Source organism: Suncus etruscus, chromosome 18 (genome assembly GCF_024139225.1).
Source record: "Suncus etruscus isolate mSunEtr1 chromosome 18, mSunEtr1.pri.cur, whole genome shotgun sequence".
In the NCBI taxonomy this organism is placed as follows: domain Eukaryota; kingdom Metazoa; phylum Chordata; class Mammalia; order Eulipotyphla; family Soricidae; genus Suncus; species Suncus etruscus.
The window spans coordinates 53,665,116-53,685,629 of record NC_064865.1 but is presented as its reverse complement, the minus strand read 5'-3'; the positions used below and the strand labels follow the sequence as shown (position 1 = coordinate 53,685,629).

General features: G+C 35.8%; 1 pseudogene; it reads left to right on the top strand.

Moving 5' to 3' along the window:
• Positions 1 to 311: 311 nt before the first annotated feature.
• The window catches only part of LOC125995842 (uncharacterized), a 77,211-nt pseudogene continuing 57,008 nt past the window's right edge, over positions 312 to 20,514 (top strand).

Below are 20,514 nucleotides of genomic sequence, written 5' to 3'. Positions count from 1 at the left end.
GTAAGAGAATATCAAAAGACCCAAAGCAACTGAGAACTGGTCTGTGATAATGACATGTGCTGGGGAGGGGGAAGTTGAAAAGAAGTGGGTGAGGGGGAGATTTGGGGACAAGGGTGGAGATAAAAGGGCACATTGGTGGGAAGTGTGATATTGAAATATTGTATGCATAAAAACCTGTAATATATTGACAGTATTATAAAATCATAAAGTATGGAGACTTGATATGAAAGAAAGATAAAGGGCAAAGAAAAGAGAGAAAGGAAGGAAAAAAGAAAGGCAAAAAGAAAGGAAAAGGAACACAGAGAGTAACTATGGGGTTGGACAAGATAGTATCCCTGAAGCCTGGAGTCGTGATTATGCCAGAGTACTTCATGGGTAAGGTCTCCCTGTTTTTTTTGTTTTGTTTTGTTTTGTTTTGTTTTGTTTGTTTGTTTGTTTTGGTTTTTGGGCCACACCCGGCAGTGCTCAGGGGTTACTCCTGGCTGTCTGCTCAGAAATAGCTCCTGGCAGGCACGGGGGACCATATGGGACACCGGGATTTGAACCAACCACCTTTGGTCCTGGGATTGGCTGCTTGCAAGGCAAACGCCACTGTGCTATCTCTCCCGGCCCTGGTCTCCCTGTTTTTAAGCCAAAGTCTTTTCCTTTCCATTTCTCCCATATTTTGCTGTGCCTGTGCAAATAAACATCTGTCCCAAGCAAGCATCTTTTTTCAGTGTGTCTCCTATCTTTTTTCTTTTTTTAAAGGAGCTTACTAAACCTTTTGCTATTGTATTAATTACTTTATTGGTGATACAATAATTTTCACAAATAATACTTGCAAATGAGCCTTTCTCTCTTTTGTCCATATTATTTTTTTTGTATTTCTTAGATTTTCTATTTTTTTCTATTTTTTAATAACTTTGCTATCTGCCATCCTGAAACAAACTATCATGATCAGCTATGTCAACTATGTGACAGTTTCTTTAAATCAATTTTTTAAAAAATTAAGAAAATAATTATTTTATGCAATTTGTGTATTTAAATCTTTGAATAACTATGTGATGAAATATCTTAAAAATAAAGTTTTCCAAGAAATAAATGTAATCGGTTAGAATGAAAGTAAACATAAGAGATTTTAGAAGGTATCACAAAATATTTAAGATATCACACAGCAAGATATCGCATAATATTTACTTTTATCCTTAAGAAAAGAGAAATAAACTTGATAATTAGTTTTAAAAAGAAAAAAGACAAAAGGGAAAAGAAAGAAGAAAGAAAGAGAAAGAGAGAAAGAAAGAAGAAAGAAAAAAGAAAGAAAAAAGAAAGAAAGAAAGAAAGAACGAAAGAAAGAAAGAAGAAAGAAAAAGAAAGAAGAGAAGAAAGGAAGAAAAGAAGCAAAAAAACCCTAAAAGAAAAGCAATTAGTGATTTAGGAATCTGAGTTTAATTTACTTAGAGTTAAAGTTCTGTAGAAAATTAAAAGCATAACCTTTGGGGTTATCTTTTTTTTTTTTACTTAAAATAATACTGTTTTTATATCAGACAAAAATGTGTAGTGTAGCTTAATACATATCTTAGGATACTCTTGACTTTTATAAACACTAAATGGCAAGTCAAGTATTGCTGTGTTGCCTGAAATAATAAAAATTCTTAATTTTATCCATTTGCCTTCTTTAAAAAAGTTTTTTAAGTCTCTATTATGATGACCAAAACTGGGGACTGATTTGTCTCATTGTTGATCTGTTTTGTGATTTAGAGCAAAAACAGTATAGACTGGACAGTGCCCAGGAGTCCCTCACCCTGCAAACACTCTTGGGTGTGAGTTCTGGAGTTTTTGATGTCCCTGGTAGTGGCGGGTATTCCCAGCTTCATAGAGCTGAGCAGGAATATTGCTTGAACTTCACACTGAACTTCCCTGTTGGAAAAAAATTGCAAAAAAGCCAAATCTCCTGAGCATATTTTGAAGCAACTTTCCCACCTCCCCAATTAAAAAAAAGACTCAAAAAATATTGGGAGAAATTTGGCCCAGTTGAAAATTATTTTCCATTCTACACAATCTCACTTTTATTTAGCTTTCAAAAGAAAAAAATCATAGAAAAAGAGATGATATATGTGGCTGAGTAAGATTGCAGAGAAAGGAAATTGCAAGAAGGTGGTCAAAGGTATAATGTTAGTTAGAAGAGAAATAAATGGCAGAAATGCAGTGTACAGCAGGATGGTTAAAGTTAATGGCTGGAAGATGTACAGGGAAGTTGTTGAGAGAGTAAATGCTAACAATTCTCATTTATCTTATGTACACACACACACACACACACACACACACACACACACCAGCAAAATACCTTTTGGTATATCACATATCCTTCCTGTTCTAAAACAGCAGTATCTAAACTGTTTCTAAAAGAGCAGGTCTCCTTAACAGATGTTCCCCCCCAAAAGGTTCAATGCCATTTTACATGCCTTTGTTTTTTATGAGCTTTAGTTACAATTTCAAACCTGGAAACATTAATTTGACCACAGATCTCACGGCAGGAAAGCACCTTAATTGGTAAATGTCACTAACCTGGTCCTATTAACGCCGCTGCTAAGTGCCTGGACCCAGCAGCTCAATGATTCCCAGGAACCATTAGCATCCTTGGCACTTTGTAAGCAGCTGAATGCCCAGATCTGACCTTTCACCAATTAATCAGAATTTCTGTTAGGGGGATGGAGACACTATTTTTTATAACTCCCTAAACAGTTCTAGTATTTTACCAAGTTGAGAATGACTTCCACTTTTTTGTGTTTTCTTCAGCTTTATGCTTTTTTCTTTCTTTTTCTATCAAACCAAAAAAAAGAAAAAAAAAAAAAAGGATGTATCTGGTTAATGATAGAAAAGACTCTTTCTGGTTTTTTCTTTTTCTTTTCTTTTTATTAATGATGTTCATTTTGACCAAAGTGGATTGCAGATCATTCACAGTAGTATTTTAAGTACATAACGACATTGAATCAGGGGCATTCCCACCACCAATGTTGTCCTCCCTCCACCTCTGTTCCCAGCATGCATTCCATATCACCCCTTTTTTGCCCCCTCCCCCCCCCCCCCCGGGCTGCTAGTCTAAGTAATTCCTTTTGTGTCTAGCTTGTTGTAGGTTGGGTATCGATAGATGCTGTTGTAGTTGGCTTTGGGTTTGGTGTTTACATCTGATCTTTTTTTATTTCTACTTATTGTTCATATGACTGTTTGGCTTTGGTGCCCTCCATTTTCCCCCTCCCCTCAATTTGTGAGGCAGAACAAGATAGTTTGTTATGTGGTTCTGTTTGAAGGTAAGAAAAAAAGAAAAAAGAAAAAGGGGGGGGACACAAAAATTCAAACAAGCAAAAAATGGGAGAAATCCAAGTAACTTCAAAAGAGTCTATAAAAATCAATTTAAGAAAAGAAAGAGAAAAAGGGAAGAAAACATAAAAGTAATACAGAAAATCAACTCCCCAAAGAAAACAAAACAAAAACAAGCAAACAAACAAAAAAACCTGAAAAGCACCACAGTAATAAAGACAACAATTGATTATTGAGCCTGGATTGGCCAAATGTAAAGCTACAGGCTGGACTACCTTGTTAGTTGCAAGAATCCTTGTTATGATGTTGTCCCGACCTTTCTCTATCATTTTCCAAATATTGAAAGAGAAGATTCCAGAGGACTTCTGATGCAATGCTACCCTTAACACCAGCTTGTTTCTGGTGAATCTCTACATTGTTTAGAGGAAAGACACTGATGCTATTACTCTAACGCTAGCAACTCCATGAGAAGTGAGTCAGGAGGCAAAAAACTAAGGATATATAACTTGTAAAATTAGCTGATATTTATGTAAGGATAAAAAGAGAAAACTTGGAAAGTCATTTCAATTTTTTTCAAGAAATAAAAAATAGTATTTAAAATAAATGATTAATAACTCCTTTCTCTCATTCATGCATTGTTTCTCTGATTTGGTGATTCTAGGTTGTCAAATTTTAGTACTGATTTAGTGGACAAAGAAAGTATTATTTCTCAGCTTGAATGTTAAGGTCTCAAAATTTCCAGTTTTATCTCTCTACATTCGATTTATGATTCTAGAAATTATTTAAGAAAACATGAGATACTTTACCTTTGTGTTGAACTATTTCGTGGCATTTTATGTCTTCCGGTACAAACTTTTAAATGAACACTCTTCTAGTGAAATGGACCAATTTACTCTGACAAGCTTTTCAGGAAATAGTGAAAATTTCCATATTCTCCTTCTACTCTTTTATTACATAATGACCATTAATGCAGTAGGCTTCAAAATAGATAATTTCTGGCAGGAAAGAATAATAAGCTTAGTAGTTATGATGTCAGCATGAAAATACAAATCAATAGTAGCTCACAATCTGAGAAATTCATTGCATTGGGATTGACAATAGCTAAGTGGTAGAGCATCTAATTTAGAGCAAAATCCCCGAGTTCCATCATGGGTACTGCACCACAAGCTACACAAACATCTGGAATCCCTAGTGCCATAACAAATCTCTGGCATACCTCAATCCAATGCCTGGAAGCACAAAATGAGTGTTTTGACTCCACTCATGGTCATTTGCTAGGACAACAGCAACAAAAATGAAGGGAAAGGAGGAAATATTCATCTATATATCTGTTCTTTCTCCCTGGGCTTTCATTTCTGGCTGCAGTGTCCAGCAAATGTTCACTTTATCTTCATTTGTGTGATCACCTAGGCTAGTTTCTCTTTTATTTTTTAAGCTTTAATAAATAAACATATGGCATATGTTATAAGAACATTTTACACAGTAATATATTTATAAGTGTAGATATATTTATTTTATTTGATCATAATTTTATACACATAAATATAATATATAAAACAATGTCACTTACTAGCACACATGTTTATAGGTCAGAAGCTCAAGTGTGCTTGACTGGATTTTCATCTTTTTGTCTCACATGTAACATAAGGTGATTACTAGCTTAAATATGAAGACTTAAACTCTTAAGACTAGAGGTATTGGTTCCTGCCTGTTTATTATCCAGGATGCTACATAAAATTCTTTCCTGATTTCCTTTAACTTTCCTTTGTGCTACCATCCACAGAAAACTGTTTTTCAAAAAACAATTCTCATGCAATTAGTTTGGACCAATCTAGAAAATTTCCAATGTAACCATCCACTAAATCATACCATCATTGTCATTGAATCCAGCCACAGGCAGAGGGAACAGATGCACACAAGCCTGAGTTTGCTGAGAGTCTTTTCTTAGAATTCTAATTTACTGTATTTGCCAAGACAGAGAAAGCAGAGTGACCTGTGCTACTCAGAGTGGAAAGACGAATCTCAGGGACCAGCAGTTCCTAATCAGACTTCACCAGTCCTTCTTAACACCAGGACAACATAGAGTGGGGACTGATGCCTTTCACTCCTAATCCTGTCCTGGGTTTTGCAGATACACTTGGCAGTCTCTTGCAGCTACATAGGATTCTAATTTCTCTGCCATGTTAAATCAATCATTGTGCACTTTTTATCTTATAAAGACATGTTGACATCTGCCTGCAGTTCATCTCCTTTATGAGTGTTTTTGTACGTCTTTGCTATTTGATTATTTTACCATCTTTGAACTTTATTTCCATCTCTATGGCACATTTTCTCTAGAGTTAGGTTTGTATCATGTCATAGATAACTGAACTGAATTGGTCAGAACTGACCCTGAAATCAGAGAGTTAAGGTTTCTGATTCTTTTTTTTTCGTTGGCAACATATTATTTTTCTTTTGAGGGGTTCAAGAGTTTTTAATGTTTTTTTTCCTGTAAGGAGGTAGATTAAGTTGTTTTTCTTAATGTTTCTTAAAGCATGAACAGGTGCTGTTTTAAAAGTCGAGTATTTATTAAAGTTTTGTAGTGATGATTTAAAAATATGTTATGAAGTTACACGTTGATAATATCTGGGTTTCTTTCTATTTTTGATATTTGAAACACAATCTGTGATGCTCAAGGCTTACTCCTGACTCTGCTCTCAGAGATCCCTTCTAGAATACATGGATTACTGTGAGGGGCGCAGAAACTATATTTTGAATTTTCTTTTCATTTTCTTCAATTGAATCAACTCAGGCTATTTTTAAACCCCTCAATTTAGTAAAATATTGTATCTTAAATCCCTGGAGGTGCTCCAGAACCCCATGTTGTGAGCTGATATTTACATCATGTAGTATAGTTTGTGGCCAACCTGAATTTTGTGAGATCTCATTTAAACATTCTTTCTTTTTTTTAAAATATTTTTATTTTGATCATAGTGTCTTACATATTGTTGACAATAACATTTTAGGTACATATTTACATAAAATCAGGGGGGATTCCCATCACCAAATTGTCCTCCCTACACCTCCGTTTTTGTCCTGCCTCCCATTTCCTCTTCCCTCACCCCCAGGGCGGCTAGAATATGTGGTCCCCTCTGTATCCAACCCACTACTTAGTAGTCTTGCACCTGTTTGGTCTTGATGCCTTCCTTATCTCCCCCTCTAACTGTAGGCAGGACTAGCTAGTTCAAGTTGCATGGTTTTGCCTGAAAAAGAGAAGATAAATAAACTGGGGTAAGAGTCTAATACCCCCAAAATGGGTGGAATCCTTCTAGAGGCTTAAACATTCTTTCTTAATGTAGGAGGCTTAACATGCTTCTCTTTGTTGGATGAGCAGGTGATTTGGTGGAGTTTAGGGACCATTTTTTGAAATAGTTTATCAATAAAAGGCAAAAAAAAACAAAACAACAAAACATATGAAGAAAGGAAAACTAAGTTTATCCTATGGATCACATGATTGAGACAAAGTTATGTGTGGGCAAATCATTTCTTGATTTACTAGATTATGTCAACCAAATTTGCCGATAGGAATTCTCTTGCAGATATTTAAGACACCTTTTTATTTCCTAACATAAATTGAAATACAAGTTGTCATTATAGGAAATAAAAGGCATTTTAAATATCTGCAAGAGAATTCCTATCAGCAAATTAGGGAAAGCATGTCTTGAAAGAAAATGTTGATAACATTTCTCAAAATAATATATATTATTAACACTATATATTATTACTACATCCCTTCCCCTTTTTTTGGCCACAACTGGCAGACTCCAGGGATTATTTCTGCTTTTGTATTCAGAAATTACTTCTGGTAGGCTCAGGGGGCCATGTAGGAGGCGAGGGATCGAACCCTGGTTGGCTGTATGCAAGGCAATGCACTACTCATTGTGCTATCGCTCTAAACCCCATTTCCCCCCAACATTTTGAACAAGGGTTTTTTTTTTTAATTTTCTTCAACTTTTTTTTGAGTGTCTGGTTTATACAATGCAACTAATGTCTATAGTGAATATTGGTGAAATGTCTAAGGGATCAAGAACAATTTAATAGTCATAATTTTTTCATACTTTTTTTAAATTTAAAAATATATAGGTCAAATAAAAATAGACAATAGGTCGAATTGGGACAGAGAGTTTGGTCCCAGTTATCACACATGTGCAAACTGTGAATTCTGCAATTCTGCAGTTTGAGATCTTCAGTGCCTCAACTAAAGGATGCAATTCCTCCTCGTGAGAATCGCCACTCCAAAGGTGTGAACGCCACAGGTAGGTGTTGAAAATTCAGACCAATAGTGTGATCCTCTGTTTCTGCAACAACAGCATGAGGGGAACAGATGGATGGGGACTGAAAAGTAAGTTACAAAATTTAAAATCAATAGAGTTGGAGGTTGGACTGTTAATATTTTTGCAAAAGCAACTGTTCAATTCTGCTCTGATGAAAAACATAACGTTTGCCTTTGGCCTTGCTGAGTGTATCTGTGTTTCCTTTACTTCAAGGATGGTGTCAACTGGCAATGCAAAGCTTGTTGCTGTAAAAATGATTTAACCATTACAAAAAAGGCCATGTGGAGCACTAAAAAGGGCATATTTCATATATATTTTTTCTGAACTGATTGCATAAGGCCCTTTAATTTTCCATGTAGGCTTGAGCTGAATTATAACCCAATTTTTAATTAGCAGTATAAAAACAGATGTTTTTTTTTTAAAGCTTCCTCATACTGACCTATATATTTGTAAATTAAGTAGTGATTTTAATTAATGAGAGCTACTGAGACACTAAGAATGCTACGATTTAAAGCTATTGACTTAATTCTGGCTTTCATCACTACTGTGCTCTTGCTATGATTTTCTCCTCTCTGTTTTGGGATGCTACACACCGCCAATATGATCATTTATCTTCTTCATTATCAGAGAGGCTTTTATCTATTTTTTTCTAAAATGCATATGCTTCTCTCTTTTAGTTGTTCCCTTTTATCTTTTGAGAAAAGTTAAAAACCCTTTAACATTAGTAATAGACACAGCCCTGGCCTATTTCTTGACAATTCTGCCTTGTTAGAAACTGTTAGAAAACTTGAATCCTAGATTTTGGTCTACCATCTGTTCAACAAACAAGATCTCCAATTCCAGAGGTCTGACTGAGACAACCGCAACTGAACGGGTTTTCTGGAAACATAACGAAAGACTTTATCCCAGGCTCCATCCTAGGATCAACATAATGACCAAGACCATCAACTACAGAAGATGGATTAAAACAACACTGAAGAAGCAGAAGTGCTAGAACCACAAAGAAAGACTTCACCATAAGCTCCATTCTTTGAGCTGCACAGTCACCAAGATCTTTAGATACACAGGTCTGTTTTTACCGTCCAAGACGAAGCAGAAGTCTTCCATACAGCATGAAAGCACCGAGGGGAGAGTAAATGATCATGCAAGGAGTCTAGAGTTAATCCCATGCAGTATACTTCAGAGGTGGAGAAACCCTATATCTCCTAGGCCAAGGGAATTCCCACTATAATATCCCCAATAGTTACTGTGCCTATGCAGGGGAAAAGAAAAGGAAAAAAAAAAAGGACAGAACAATAATTTTTCCACATATTTATTTATCGATTGATTTTTTTGACATCCTTATTTTGGTGTAGAGATTGAAGTTGATGTCTCCGATATTATTTTATTTTACTTTATTTTATCTTATCTTTCTCTTTCTTTTTGCACTCCAGCATGATTTGATTTCAGAACTGAGACTACTGTGTGTGTAGTGCTTGTCTTTATTGCTGTAGTGCTCACTGGATATTTAATTTGATATTTCTTTCTGTATTGTTGTGGTGTTTCAATTACCTTTTTCACATCCTCTCTCAAACTGAGGTTGAAAGCCTCTAGAAGGACTCCGCCCATTATCAGCATATTGACTTCTTTTATTTTTATATTTTCTTATTTTGTACCCCATTCTATTGCTTTTCTTTCCTTCAAACAAAACCACATAACTCGATTTATCTAGCTCCACCACTTAAATAGAGGGGGAAACAAGGGAGGGTAGAAGGACCAAACATATACATGATCACTAATAGTAAGCTAGATAAAGAGGGGACCACCTACTCTAGCAGCCGGGGTGGGGTGGGGGTGGGAGCGTGGGGTACATGGGTTGCAGAAAGGGAACTGGGATGGGGGGAGGACAAATTTGGTGATGGGTATCCCCTTGATTCAATGTTAATATGTACCTAAAATACTACTGTGAAAGATATGTAAGCCATTATGATCAAAATAAAAATTAAAAAAAGAAAAAGAAAAATGGACTCAAGATAATTGAGTCATACTTCCATTTCTGGTCAGTTATTTTTGCTTCGTGTCCAAGGCTGTGTCTCAATCACTGTCTTCGAATGATTTTCCATGACTTGATTTGAAAGTTGAGAGGCTGAAAACGTCTATTTAATGTTCTACTCACCGGCATTCATGAGCTTTCAATTTCTACTTTTTTCATTCATGTTGCAAAGATGGAATCCTTTCTCCTCTAGGTCTTTGTAGCTTTGTAGGAAATATATATGATGAAGGTCAGTTTTAGATAGTTAGTACTTTTTGTACCTTGGAATAATAAAGCTTCATCTCTTTTAGTAATATATTTTAGTTATGTTATTAAAAAATGTTAGCTAGCCTCTTTTATTTGCTCATCCTTCTGTTAAAAACTATGGAGTTTTTCTTTTTCTTTTTTTGGGAGGGGCTTTGGGTCACTTCTGGAGGTGCTTAGGGGTCACTCCTGGCTCTGTGCTCAGAAATCGCTCCTAGCCAGCTCAGGGGACCATATGGGATGCCAGGGACCTAACTTGCATTGACCACTGTCTAAACAAAAGCACTACCCATTGTGCTTCTCTCCAGCCCAACTATGGAGGTCTTTTTTTGTTTGTTTTTGGCTTTTGGGTCACACCCAGCAGTGCTCAGGGGTTACTCCTGGCTCTACGCTCAGAAATTGCCCCTGTGAGGCACAGGGGACCATATGGGATGCCGGGATTTAAATCACCGTCCTTCTGCATGAAAGGCAAACGCCTTACCTCCATGCTATCTCTCCGGCCCCAAGTTTTTCAAATCAAAGTTTCCCATTGAAAGACAATCGTTTTGCATTTTTATTTTTATTCAATCATCTTAATTTTAATACTTAATGATGCCTGGGTCACAGATAGTATAGTGAGAATACATGCGTAGTTTGCTTCCAAACTGTTTTTTGTTTATTTGTTTTTGTTTTGAGGCCACACTTGGCAGTGCTCAGGGATTCCTCCTGGGTTTGTGCTTAGGCATCATTCCTGGCAGGCTTAGGGACCATATGGGATGCCGCGGGAGAGAATCCAGGTAGGCTGCATGCAAGGCAAGCATCCAACAGGCTATCCTATTGCTTCAGCGCCCCCAACCTGGTTTTGATTCTTGTATTCACTAGGTTCTTTGTGCATCTCCATAGTACTGGAGGTACCTTATCATGGCCAGGGTGGTCTGACTGAGCCTGGGGACCATAAAGGCCAGCACCATGTCCTCAGGTCTTTGGTAGAGGTTTGGTAGATGGAGAATTGTCTGAAGGGGCCCTGAACTTCCAGAGCACCACTTGGGAGCACATCCTTCCTACTCCCTGTAAGACAATTCCTTTGTATTTAGGACCATGTCTCATCACTTACTTAATTCCCTTTGTGTCACTGTACAGGAAGGTTTATGCCTTTGATAGAAATAACTTGAAATACTATATATGTGATATTTGATAGTCATTTATAAAGCCTATTAATAATGCTCAAAATGAGTTATACAGAGGTATTTATTTCCCCCCATATAAAAGCAATACACTACAGATGGCAAACTTATTTTTACCATCCTATTTTAAAGCAAGAATCAAATGTCAGTAGATGGAATAGCTTTCTTAAACTTAATTCATTAAATTTAATTAAGTTAATAGGATTATTTGATATTATGTTTGGGTCCAGGTGATGTTAACAGATTTGCCTTTTTAGTTTTTTTTTCTATCAACCATAGGATCCTAATTTAAAATTCCAATGTATTAAATAATCATAAAAATGCATTTGCCATTTCATGGGGAATTATTTTTTTTTTGGCCACTGGCAGCATTCAAGAATCAGTGTTTAGTCCTGGCTTTGTTATCAGTGATCATTCTTTCTGGGCTTGGGGGACCTTCTAAGGTGCTGGGACCTAACCTGGGATAGCTGTGTGCAAGGGAAATGCCCTACCTGCTCTAGTTTGACCATTTATGGTTTTACAGTTATCATTTGATTTGTAAATATTATTTAGTATTATTTTTTTCTTTTTGTAATGGATAATTTATAGACACATGTGTACATATCCATTTGCCTACAACCCAATGACTAAATAGATGAAGTCAATATTCTTTTAGTTTCATATTTGTTTACACATGTACATAGATGTATACATGTATGTATAAATGTATCTAGAATAATGCTGAATAAACTTGCCACTTCATTATAAGATCATGCAATATCATTTCCCTATCATAACAATTTCTATTTTGTCTTTCTCTGCTCTTTTCCTCCTACTAATTCTCCCTATTAAGTTTTAGCTCCTCCTATCTTTTCTTCCTTACTTCTCTCCTTTTTCTTTTTCTTATTTTCTCCTTTCAGGTGATTTCTATTTTCCAATAGAAATGATTTAGTGGTTAAAAAATAAATAAATCTTAAAGTTTTAGGTAAGCTCTGGGCTCAGTATAAATTATTGGCTTATTGGCCCTCCCAGATCATTTCATATATAAAAATATATAATTTGAAAATTTCAGTTGAGACTTCATTGAAAACCATAATGCATATCAGAAAAGTCCTGCCATTTTACTTTTTCTGAAATACAAGAGCAGCCATTACATAGGCAGTGAGATGGTTACTATAAAAAAAAATAGAAGAAATTTGGAAGATCCCTATATTTACTCAATGTATAATCTGCATTAGCTAAGGAGTCAGTCAATTTCTCAGGATCAGATTTAATCGTTGGTGTAATTCCCTATTTTGCATGTGAAAAAGCTCAAGTTAAGTTAGGAGAAATTAATCAACTCATGGGGGCCATATGGGAGGTCAAGGTAGGATCCAGGTCTGAGAGAAGGTGTCTTTTCTACGAAAACCTTTCCTTCATGCCATCATAATGTACAAAAAAGGAGTAACTAGGCTGATAAAATCTCTAATTATGGCATTTGTCTGGGAAAAAAAGAGGTCATCTATCTATATTCATCTGTCTGTGCATATTAGAAAAATTTTCTAAGATAATTTTAGATACTATTTCTTATAATCCTCTCTCCCATAGTGAAAGGGGAAAGTCCTTTGAGTGCATCTTTATTGAAGTATTTCTTATCTTGCCTGCTGCAGGCTACAGCATCCAAACTCTTGAAAGTCCCCAATAGATTTTAGGTCCAAATGAATAATGTTTGTCTTCTCTGTTATTACTTTACGAAAGCAATCTGTAGTGCAAATGTGACTGGGGACCGTGGGTAACAAGATGTCCTACAATGAGGGAACAGCCTTCATGACCTGTTACCTGATTTGGTTGCTTTAAAGTTCAATTTTTTTTAAGAAGGAGATCACATTTCTGCTTTCACTACTTTCAATATAAGTCTCTTCAAGAAATTAATAATTGTTAAATACATCACTTTGGATGAACTTGCTCACATTTAAAATATGTGTGCTTTATTTTAATGAACTAGCAATCTTCATATAGAGGGAAGGACACAATCTCATTAACAAGAAGGCAGAAACTCAATCATGAACAACTTTGTAATCATAGTGTTTAAATAAAAGGAAAAAAAAAGAAATACAAAACTCTGGTAAATCAATAGTAGCTCAGGTGAAAGATTTATATTTTACTTTTCTCATTAACTGTACTTATGTTTCAGGAAGGGAAGATGACAGATTCTTTAAATTTTTATAGCAAAAAAGATAAATTATATCCTTATGATGAGGTATTATTATAATTTAAATGTATTAGACACATATATGCATGTTAAGCAAATTATAATGTTCAAATACATTATTTTGGGTAATTTTTTGGGGGGGGTAGGACTCCTGGAAAGAATTTGATCAGAGTTAAAGTCTGAGAAAAAGAAATTTGGAGATGATTTCTTTTGTAATGTTTAAATACATTATTTGGGGTAATTTTTTGGGGGTAGGACTCCTGGAAAGAATTTGATCAGAGTTAAACTCTGAGAAAAAGAAATTTGGAGATGATTTATTTTTTTTCTTTATTTAAACACCATGACCACATACATGATTGTAGTTGGGTTTCAGTTATGAAAGAACATCCCCCTTCACCAGAGTAACCTTTCTACCACCAATGTCCCCTATCTCCTCCCTACTTGCTCCCTCTTTACCTGTATTCGAGACGGGCATTCTACTTCTCTTATTCATTAACATTCTCATGATAGTTGGTGTAGTTATCTCTCTAACTAAACTCACCACTCTATGTGGTGAACTTCACATCAAGATCCAGTCCTTCTAGCCCTTATCTCTGTTGTCTCTGGGCATTACTACAATAATGTCTTTTTTTAAAAAAAAAAACATAGATGAGTGAAACTATTCTGTGTCCATTTCTCTCCCTCTGACATATTTCACTCAGCATAATAGACCTAATACATGTCCATCCATGTATAGGAAAATTTAATGACTTCTTCTCTCCTGATGACTGCATAATATTTCATTGTGTATAAGTACTGCAGTTTCTTGAGCCATTCATCTGTTGAAGGGCATCTTGGCTGTTTCCAGAGGATGCCATGGACTTATAAATCATCTATGATATCCTCTTTTTTTCTTGGACTTGGGAGCAATTTAAAATTAATAGTCTTTGAAAGACTCAGTGCTGATTGTTGTTGTAATATTTTAAGAGTGTGTGTGTATGTGTGTGTGTGTGTGTGTGTGTGTGTGTGTGTGTGTGTGTGGTCAAGAGAAGCAAGTGTATATATAATAAAAAAGTTCAGGGCTAGGACTATTACCATTTTCTCTGCCACCATCATTGATGAGTTATAACTCCCAGCTTACAAATAATGCATTCAATTGGATTTTGTTTACGTTGCACATAACGTACTAAAATTAGTATCCGCATGATCTCAATTCAAGGAAATGCATATCTAAAACAAAGCATGAGAACAAATGCTTCTTCGATTGTGGATTGTTCTGGAGAGGTACCTTTGGAGGTGGCCATTTCTTAATCTATAAACATGCATTCAAGTTCCTCCGCAAGTTATGCAAATTCAGGGTGGGTTTTATTTACTTATGTATGTGTATTAAACTTGGCTTGCTGTCTTATTAAGAAATAGCTCTCATCACTTGCTTGCTGATAGATTATTTTCATTACATCGTTTCTTTTTGGGCTATTTGAAAACTGAGGGTTGTCTTCAACTAATGAGCTTCCAATGACCGAGAACGGCTTCCTTTGTTAAGGTGCTTTAGAATTTGATTAATTGGGAGGCCCACACTGGTCCTTTCTGCGGGCATCACTCATAAATCATCCCCTGTGGTCTGCAGCCAATTTATCCTCACTCCATTACTGGCAACGGCTTAGCAGCACCTTCTTAACCCATTGGAAATGAACTCTATTCCCCACATATTAAATTATTCCTTAATAACGGTGCCCGCCTAGAATTAGACAAAACAGAGAGCAGTCAATTGCTTTTACTTGCTATAAATGGGGATTATTTCATCCCCTAAAATAATTGGGTGGTGTGGAGAAGATAATAAAAAACAATGATAACGACAATGAACTCACATGGTTAACCACGCTGAGCAGGAATCATAGAGTTGGCCAATTTGAATATCATTTGAATTCTCACCTGCTGCTCCCCTCCTACCCCTTAAATAGCCTCAAAGTATTGTTTTCTGTCCTTTTTATGTTTGTTTGTTTTCAATGAAATCAATAGACCCCCCTAAGCAATGTTGAGTTTCTTTCCATCTCATTCTTCTGCATAAACATTTCCAGAGGGGAGACTCTTAGACCATTGCCATTGCTGAAATGTACTTTCCAAAGCTATAAATATTTGATATGATCTATCTGTGGAAGAAAGTCATTCTTGATCAATATCTCCCACTTACCTGCTTAAGATTTACTGGCATCTAACCAAGTTCTAATCTGTAATTGACACAGCATTATCCTCTGCATGAATGGAATATAGTGATTCTAATGAATGAATTTGCATACCACTCCTGAGAGATCACCCCTATTACCATCATTTTGCAGCTAGTTAAGCAGGGAGGTCAAGTTAATTTCTCAGGATAAGATAACAAGTCAGTGGCTCAACGAGATGTAAAATCCAAAATCCTAAATTAGAATCCACAGTTGAACATACTAGAAGGTTGGGGCCAGGAGGGAAAGCAAAACCATAAAATGGTATCATGCTCTTTGGCTTGCTGAGTATCTAGTAATAGCATCCTTAAAGGTTCCCTATTATATTTTTGTGTAGATGACAAATCATCACCATATAGGGTGACACCATGTAGGGTGACCACCATAGAGAGAGACTTTGGCTATTGAATTTCCATGAGGTAGGTCCAGTAGATTCTTCTCTCCATTGAGCTCCCTATAGGAAGCCATGTTTTTGTGGTCAATACTCAAGACTTGGGCACCCATGTGTGTCTCCTGTTATTTCTATAACATTTTTGACTAAACAAGTCATTATTCTCTTTAAGCCTCTGATCTCGCAAAATAGATTTACACCATCATCCCTTTCTGTAGAAAGGCTGGTGGACAACCCTGTGAGGTAAGAGATGCTTCATTCTTCATAAAACAGCAAACAGGTTTAGTCGCGCTGCTCGCAGATCTTTTGAAATAACCTCAAATGGAAAATATTATTTTGGGAGGTGGGAGAGCCACACCCAGACCTACTCAGGGCTTATTTGGGGCTTTGTTTTCAGGGAGACTGTATGGGATGCTTGGGATTAAACCCCTGTAAGTGTCCTACTTACTATACTATTTCTCTGGAACTTGAACATATGAATGTTTAAAGGAAATTTGAGCTCTGTTTGAGATTGCTCACACACACACACACACACACACACACACACACACACACACACACACAAAGATATGAGGCAGGCATAAAAATGGAATAAGTGAGATTTTTCAGTTGTTCCTCATTCATATATTCTAAAATAGTGACAGATTGGAAAGTGATCACATTTCAATATTAATTGTTAAAGAGGAACTAACAAATTTCTAGTCTCTTTTATCCTTTACCAGTGTGACTATATAGAGATTTACATAGAACAAAGTATCCAAAAGGGAAGACTTTAGCTTGCAATGGTTAATTTGATAATAAAGAATTAAAATATTTTACTCGGAGAGTTTATATATAGAAACAGGGATATGTGATGTGGACACAATTACATTGCTGTAGATATTCTATAGAATATATATCTCAGAGGAGGAAATGAACATCAACATAACTGCTTAAATTTTGGAGAGGGTCTGTTGGAAATAATGTACATCTAAAGGCAAACTTAATCTAAAGAAAAAGAAAAGCAACAGCAGACATAAGAAAAGCTCTTGGGCCCAGAGAGATAGCATGGAGGTAAGGCATTTGCCTTGCATGCAGAAGGTCCGTGGTTGGAATTCTGGCATCCCATATGGTCCCCTGAGCCTGCCAGGAATGACTTCTGAGCATAGAACCAGGAGTAACCCCTGAGCACTGCCGGGTGTGACCCAAAAACAAAAACAAAAGAAAAGCTCTTTAGTATGTTGAATGTTTTGTTTATCAAAAGTTACTGCTTTCATTTACAATCATTTTAAACCACTCTCTCCCATATACCCCATTTTAATTGTTTTAGATAAAGGCATAATAGGGCTCTGAATTCTGTCAAATGCATTCATGACATCTGCAAAAATGTTTCAAGAGAGAATTATGGAATGACAACCAAATTAATTTTCGATAGAAAAAAAACTTAATGGATCATAGAAAATGTGCAAGTTGGCATGTGCAATTTTAATGCTTGGCTCTTTAGTGCTTCCCTAAAGGTGTTAGACTAATTAAATAAGTAATATTACAAATAGCAACTTGCTTAGCTTTGTTTATTTACCTAATTTTGTGACTTCCTATTCTGTGTTTCTCAGCCAACCTACCAATGAAAACTTATTGAAGGCCATTATCAAGATTAAAAAGGAAATTCTAACAGGATCGAAATAAGGTGACATTATTTTTTCTTACTCTATCACTGTGGGAGGATATTCTAGAAACATTACATAATCCAATACTTGTCCTGAGGACTGATTTAGTGCTTCATTTATCTTAAAGTGTTAAAACTACAAAAAAAAAATGTAAAAGCTGGTTTGAAGTACTTGAAAAATCTCCTGAAATGGCAACAGTATTTGAATAATAATTAATTTGCATCTTGGTAGAGTAATTCCTAAAGCATATTTTCCTCACTTGATCTGTCTCTAGTAGTATCAGGGGATTTGCATTTGATCACGTCACAGTAGTTAAATATAATTTCCTTTAGAGTGGTTATAATCCTCTTCTCTCTGTCTCAACCAGCCATATTACTTATATAATTTTATTGCAACAAACCTGCAGAATTTCTGCTGACTAAATCACTATATTCCACATAGTTTTTTTTTTTTTGACATCTATGGGGTTTCTTTAATTTAAAAATTGGGGCAATTTTTATACTTTCTACATTGGAGATGGGGGCCACTAGATAACACTCACAGAAAGAACATAGCCTGATGACAAATTGATATTTGGAAGGCAAGATGCCTCTATAGTATGCAGCTTTATGAGTCCTTGTGAAATTTTGCTAATCTGTAGTATTTAGTTAACACAGAGTCATATTTAAGGGAACAGCAAATATTCAGAGTATTGTGATATTGCCACTTTATTTTAAAGCCACAAATTATAGAGTGAGACATGCTTTTGTTTCTCCATCACGCTGGTTTCATACCCCCAACCTCCATATCAATCTTAGCATAGTGGTAGCAACATTATTTCCAGATCTTTTTCATACTTGTATTAGAATTTCTCTCTGGATGCAGTCTTCACTGGTTGGGCTCTGTTATGTTTCTGAAGAACTTAATGTCTCACAACTATATTACCTACAGGTTTGAGACAGTAGAGCAGAGAGGGTGACTTCCTTGAACATGGTGGACCTGGGTCCAATTTCTGACATCATATGTGTGGCCCAATCACCTTCCCTCACACATAACCCCCAAAAGGAAAACATTATATGTTTCCATTGCTGAATAGTTTCCAGTTGAATCTTCTGAGGGGAAGCACTGGGAAATATTAGAAATAAAAAGAGCTATCAAAGTATCTTGTTTCTATTGCTTCCTTGCCATACTCAACCTATAGACTTACGACTTCCTGTAGCTTCTGTATTTATCCAGGAAATAATGATTTCTTCCATCGTTCTTGGACTTTTGCTTTCTCTGTTGCTTGTTTCTAAGAGCGTAGGCCTCCTTGCTGTATTCCAGAAACTCTGTCAACCAATGTCTCTGAAAAAAGCTCTTCATTAAAGTCTTCCTCTGAGCTGTGTATAGTTTCTTGTTACTACTTTTGTCTGATACAAGAGTGGGGTGATATCAAGATTTCAGAGTTTGATTTTTTCCAGTCCACTGTAAACACAGAATATCTGCTACCACTTAGACCTGCCTAGCAAATATAACTGAGAAGAACGTAAGAATTAAGGTCAGATAAATTGGAGTAAAGAGATTTAGTAATCTGATCAATAAAATCTTCACTTTCCTCTAGTGTAAAATAGGATTGTCTTTGTATGACCATCATGGGCTATTTTGAGAAACAAATGGAAAAATACGTATAGAACTATTAACATGGTACATAGAGCATGTTACATATGGTGTGCATAGAAGACATGTATGTGTAGAACTATGAACTAAAACTATGAACATGGTATATATGTTCATGTGTACAACTAGACATGGTACAACTAGAACTATAAACTAAGACATAGGAGACATACATGTAGACTATGGGCTAGAATTATGAACATTACTTTGGGCACAAAAGACAGAAGTCAATATATTTATGCGGTACTCAGTACCTTTGAACTATTATTGTGATATTTTGTGCTTCCTAGTTATAGAAAGTTCTTCTTAGAGTAAATGTAACCAATCAGTGGATCTTCAGAACAGAAAAATTTTACTTAGTATCAAATAATGGCACTAAATGGTAAGGCTTTGTTTGCAGAAAGTGTGGGTGAAAAATTATATAGCTAGTATTGAAAATGGAAGTTTCTCCAATCATATTTGTGTAACATCAGACTATCTGCTTGGTTCTGTTCCAGTGAAGATGATCTAGTAGACACATGCCATAGTGCTCTGCTGGTATTTGGTAGAGGCTACCATCAACTCTGTGGTCTTCAGTGTTACTGATGTTATGTCACAGAGTTGTTTTTTCAGCTCTCTTTTAACCAACCATATCCAAGACGAGAGTCTCAAATTGAAAGAACTATTTTCCCAGAAAATTATTTTACAGACAGAAAGCTGAGACAAATTTTTATCATCTTCAAATATTCATTTTAATGACACAAAGTCTACAAATACAAAATCATATGTTCAAACTCATTTGGCAATGAAATCTACTATGTTTTTGATATCATAAGATGCGCCTTTTCCCAAAAACATGTGTTTTATGGAGCGACTGCAACTTGCAGCTGTAGCCTGAGTGCAGGGCAGGAGAGCATCTAAAGACTAGTTGCATCTTATGGCCAGGTGTGTCTTATAGAAAAAAAATACGGTAATTTTCCTGGGTTGTATGAGTAGCTAATGGCTCTGTGGAGAAAAATGTAAGTCCATAGTCATTATCCTTCTACTTCCTCATTTTCAATGACAATTCTAGACAATTATCAATGGTTACCCTGATAGCCAAGATTCCAAACCTGGAATAACATAATTATAAAAATGCTAGTGGTACATCTAGACAGATGGTGAATACACATTGCTTTTTAGGGAATCCTAAGTATGAGATGAGCAATATATTGGTTTGATATTATCATGGCACTACTCGCACATTTCATAATCTTAAATATGATTTATCATCTTTTAATCTCTGCTTCCTTCTAATATTAGCCCCACTGCATTCAGGTTAAAAATGTAGTGACATCATTTAAGAAAAGAATTGATTATAGTATTTGACCCTTAGAAATATCTGTGTAATGTTAGGTATTTGGAATTTATGCATAGTTAAAAATAGTCTGGATCTAAAGTTATG